The sequence below is a fragment of the Glossina fuscipes genome, unplaced genomic scaffold (genome assembly GCF_014805625.2).
Source record: "Glossina fuscipes isolate IAEA_lab_2018 unplaced genomic scaffold, Yale_Gfus_2 111, whole genome shotgun sequence".
In the NCBI taxonomy this organism is placed as follows: Eukaryota; Metazoa; Arthropoda; class Insecta; order Diptera; family Glossinidae; genus Glossina; species Glossina fuscipes.
The window spans coordinates 309,799-314,975 of record NW_023998454.1 but is presented as its reverse complement, the minus strand read 5'-3'; positions in this window follow the sequence as shown (position 1 = coordinate 314,975).

Below are 5,177 nucleotides of genomic sequence, written 5' to 3'. Positions count from 1 at the left end.
TGCGCTGCGTGCTAATTGTTGCCTTGAGGATGTTTCTAATTTTAATGATCTATAGGTGATTTTTGACCAAAAAATCCAATCACTTTTAGGGCTCATGAAGCGATGAAGCAAAGAATTCTATGATCGTTACATACATAAAAGAGTATATACAGCGTTAGTCACGCGGACGTTAGAGTACGATTCGGTTGTCTAATCACCTAACTATAGTTGCCATATGAGTCCGTTCAAAGTTTTTGAGTTTGCGCGTTACGCAGTTTAGGATGGGAACCTGGCCGAACTTATCCTCCGTATGAAAGCAGGTTAAAGTCAATTACTTTTCTCACGTTAGAGAAAAAACTTGTTTGGCTTCGTATTTTTTTTATTGTTAAGATAATAAGGGGTAATATTCTCTACCCGGGATTGTCAAGCAATTTTGCCATTAATGTTCCTAGTAGATTTACTTCACATCATTTGCTTATCCGATTATAGCATTGCACGGCGAATTATGAACTTTATAATCCGCCAAAGAAAGAAACAGCACCAAACTTTTTAGTCATTTCACTTAACAAAAACGAAGCAACTGCACAAAAGTTACCATCAACGAATTCAAAGAGTACACAAATAGAGGAAGAGAATTGGGAATTTGTAGAAAATTTTAATGAAATACTTCACTTTATCTGGAACGTTGTGCATTGGTTAGGAGCTATCCGAATTTGTTCAACACTATTGGGATGTTTTCTTATACATCATATGGATTTACGTCAGAGATTGTTAGGTGCACGCATGCGTATAGCTTGCTGTTCGTTAATTTATAGGAAAGTATGTTTACTTATTCTTATTTTCGCTGATTCTTAACACTTCCTCGACTTTGCTTATATTTTAGGTTGGGGAAAAAGGAATCCATTATTTTTATATGAACTTCAGGACTTTATTTAACATGCTTCGGATTGTCCGATTTGGGTCAAATATGCACCGTTTTGTTGTATGATTTGTTGCTATTTTAAAGGTAACTTCAAAATGCCTCTCTCATAGAAGTCCTGGTCTCTATTTGCAAAAAACTCTAGTAGTCGATTTTCACAATCCTCCCTAGATTCCAATTTTTTATCATTAAAGAAATTTTGCAATGCAAGAAAAAGATGATAATCGCTTGGTGCCAAGTCCGGACTGTATGGCGGATGCATTAAAACTTCCCAACCAAGCTCCCGAAGTTTCTAGCGAGTCACTGTAGATGTGTGTGGCCTAGCGTTGTCCTGGTGGAACACGACACCTGTCCTGTTGGCCAATTCAGCCCGTTTCTGGTCAATCGCTATCTTCAAACGGTCCAGTTGTTGACAGTAGAGATCAGAATTTAGCGTTTGGCCATATGGAAGCAACTCATAATAAATAATCCCCCTCCAGTCCCACCAAATGCATAGCAAAACCTTCCTGGTCCTTTGAGGTGCTTCACCGCTCTTTGACCACAATCGTTTTCGCACAGGGTTATCGTATGTGGTTCATTTCTCATCTCCAGTCACCATCCGTTTAAGAAATGGGTCTATTTCATTCCGTTTGGCCAACGCTTCGCAGATGGAAATTCGATCCATCATGTTTTTGTCTGTTAATTGGTGTGGCACCCAAACATCGAGCTTCTTTTTGAATCCAGCTTTGTGTAAATGGTTTAAAACTGTTTTATGGTCGATTTTTAGCTCCTGAGCGATGTTACGACTGCTAACATGCCGGTCAACTTCGATCATTTCTCCGATTTTATCGACATTTTCGATGACCGTACTACCTGTACGAAGTGCATCTTTAACATCAAAAATTCCTGAACGGAATCTACGAAACTAAAATTGCACATAATTGACTGTTACAGTATCGGAACCGTAAACACCATTCACAATTTTAGCCGCGTGGCTTGCATTTTCGCCTTTGTCAAAGAAAAACTGTAAAATGTACCGAATTTTCTCTTTGTTCACTTCCATTTTTAACCCGCTGTAACTCACAACTGAATGCACCAAACAAAAAACAGCAAAAGAATTTTTTTTACTGCGAAATGTCACCTTTCCAACGAGCATAAATCTGAAATTGTTTGATCGATACTTTACGAGAAATCTATCAGTGCAGCCATCTACCGAAAAAATAATGGATTTCTTTTTCCCCAAACTAATTTATATATGTACATGTACATGTTTACGTCGGAGCAAGGAAAAATATAAAATGTACTGTACTAATAGTATTTTGTTTTGTTCAGGGGAGGAAACTAGCTTAGGGATTTTCCATAGACATCATGGGCCGAACGAGACCATTAGGTAGGGTAGGATAGAGAACAGTCTCGGGCTGAAAATATGCCCGTTAGATAATATAGATTTCAAACTGGTGTAAGGGTTAAGTACCTGCTATTCCTTTAACGTCTGGCGGGCGTCCAAGAGATAAGATTTGGAAACCCCCCATATCTCCCGGACTAGCTAGCTGATCTAAGGCACGTACAACTGTCTTTGCAGTCTCCGATCCTCACAATGCGGCGCTAAACAGTGGTCTCATATATATTAAAGTCCTGTTTTCGATCTTTCGATTAGTTGAACAGACGTAAAGGATTCACAGATATCGCCTGTTACAGCACATAATGCCGCCGCTGGATTAAACGAGAAGCGGATTATTTGGGGTTAGTCTTAACAACCATTTTAGCAGTCTCAGCATAGCCGTTCTTAGGAGAACTTAAGCTGCATTTTTGGGCGAAGCCGGAAGGAGGAGCTTTGTGATCTGGTTGATCAAAACCAACCTTAGACGACGCGGGCGTATTGGGCAAAACGGCCTTCTTAACAGATTCGCGTTGAAATTACGCGATTTACATCCACGATATCAGAAACTATCTTCCAGATTTGAATTTTCAGGTTATAGGCATTCTCCTGGCAAAAAAATGAAGCTATCGAGTTCAAACCTGGCAGAAACATTGGAAATTCTTGTATGCGGGTCGGCATTGAAAATGGGGCGTGGAACAAACCCACAATCCTAAGTAAACCATTTTCCAAAGGGGAACAATTGTTTTTTACACATTACACACAAGCTGAATCAAATAAACGTATAAAAACGTAAACCTATATTTTATGAGTGAAGGTTTTTGTATGCAAAAATATCGGAAAAATCGGCCATGCCTACCCGTTGCCATAGTGTACTAAAATTGCTGTTTTCTACCAAAGCCTTTATGTTTCAAAACCGCCGTGAAGTATATACATTCTTTACCAATGTCAAAGTCGGAATGTACTTAAGTATGTCCGTCTGTCCATCTGTTCGTCGGTCTTTCTTCGTCGTATCTGTAGCAAAGATTGTCTTTTTCACAAAAACGAAGATAACACGAACAAATTTGTAAAAGAATTTGAAAATGGTCCAGATCGGGCAAAGAACACGTCCACAATGCAATCAAAACTGAGAATTTTCTTACTTTCTGTCTATTTTGCTCGTTACTCATAAATAGGGCATACTTAATACAACGTGTATATTTCCTTCTTTGTTCTATAAAAATTGAAAAAATCCGTTTTTCCCCTTTTGGCCTTTTTTAGAATAACGATGATAAGAATAAAGGATGGGGTCGGAGCCGAATACAATTTTCTTACTTGTTAATACTGAATATTAATTAACGAAGAACATTGTAGTCGAACAAGGCCGACAGTAGATACCCTACACCATTTCGCTTAGTACAGTTAGTCACTGGTGCTGGAAATACAGCATACTCTTCACAAAAGCCTGCATACTGGAGAATGCCCAAAATATCAGCTTAACACTAAGCCTACCATGCGCGGTCAAATCACCGTTTTTAAAATTTCGTTTAAAATTTCTCGCATACAACGTTACTGTATCATCATGTAGCTTATTGACTATTTCTAAAATATACATACAACCTATTTTTCAATATTTACAACTTTTTTTATTGTTTATTTTCCGAAAACAAATTATATTACGTCTAGTCTATCACGAACGGCCATTTGACCGTTTGAAAAATTTATGTTATTTACGACCATATTCTTCGATAATCGCGTTCTGGAAATTGTTTTACGAGTCTACAATGTAATTGTAGACAATCTACAATCTATTTATGGAACACGAAATTGAGTCCGTCATTTTTCTCGACAACTATGAGTCGAAATGACTTCGCAGAAAACATGAGATTTATTCGATTTGACAACAAAAATCAACTTACAAAACGATAAGTTCGTATTGATTTCCCAAGTTTGGTATAAATTTATCGAAAACAGTCAAAACTGTTATAAACCAGGAGCATATTTTGTTATAGATGAACAATTGTTTCCTACAACAGCACGTTATAGATTTACTCAATACATGCCCAACAAACCGGACAAATTTGTCATAAAATTCTGGTTAGCTTCCGATGTAAGTAGTAATTATATAGTAAAGGGCTTTCCATATTTGGGAAAAGATGAAGCGAGAGAATCATCAATCCCACTTGGAGAGTTTGTAGCTTTGAAATTAGCAGAACCATATACGGGCCATTAGAGAAATATAACAAATGACAATTTTTTTACAAGCGCGTCACTAGCGAGTAAACTTCTAGCAAGAAGAATTACGCTTTTTGGAACTATCCGGAAAAATGAAAGAGAGCTACCAAAATTTGCGAGACAGGCAAAGGATAGTTTGTAGCTTATGTGTAGAAACTTTGCAATTTCTTTTTCATTTTATTGCTTTGTACGTTTTAAAAAACTAATTAATTATAAAAGTGTTTAAATTTATTGTGACATGTTGAACTTTTTAGGTTGATATTATCTTGGTTTTTGCGATCAGCACTTGGTGTTAGTCAAAATGTGTCTTTCTGATTTTTTGCGTGTTGTTGTTTCCCAAGATCAGCCTTAATTTGCGGTCTTTACATTTGTTTCTTTGTTTACTGTGTTTTTAATCGTGCTAATTTAGGAGATCATTTTTGACGGCATGACAAATTTTTTGTTTTTTCTCGCTTCACAAGCTCTATTTTCGGCTGTTCTGCAAATGCAGTTCTGGATCCCTCCGAAGGATTACGTTTGCCATGTTCCGACTGTAGGAAGCAAAACATTTATTTATACAACCTTTTCACGTACACAAGGAACGGTTTTTGTGAATTAAGTACAAATTTCGTGTGCGGAAAGTTTGTAAGAATTAAAACATTGTTCGATGGGTACCGCTATGTGTGGTACTCACCTCCTGTTGCAGCCTATGAAACACCAAGTAGTAGT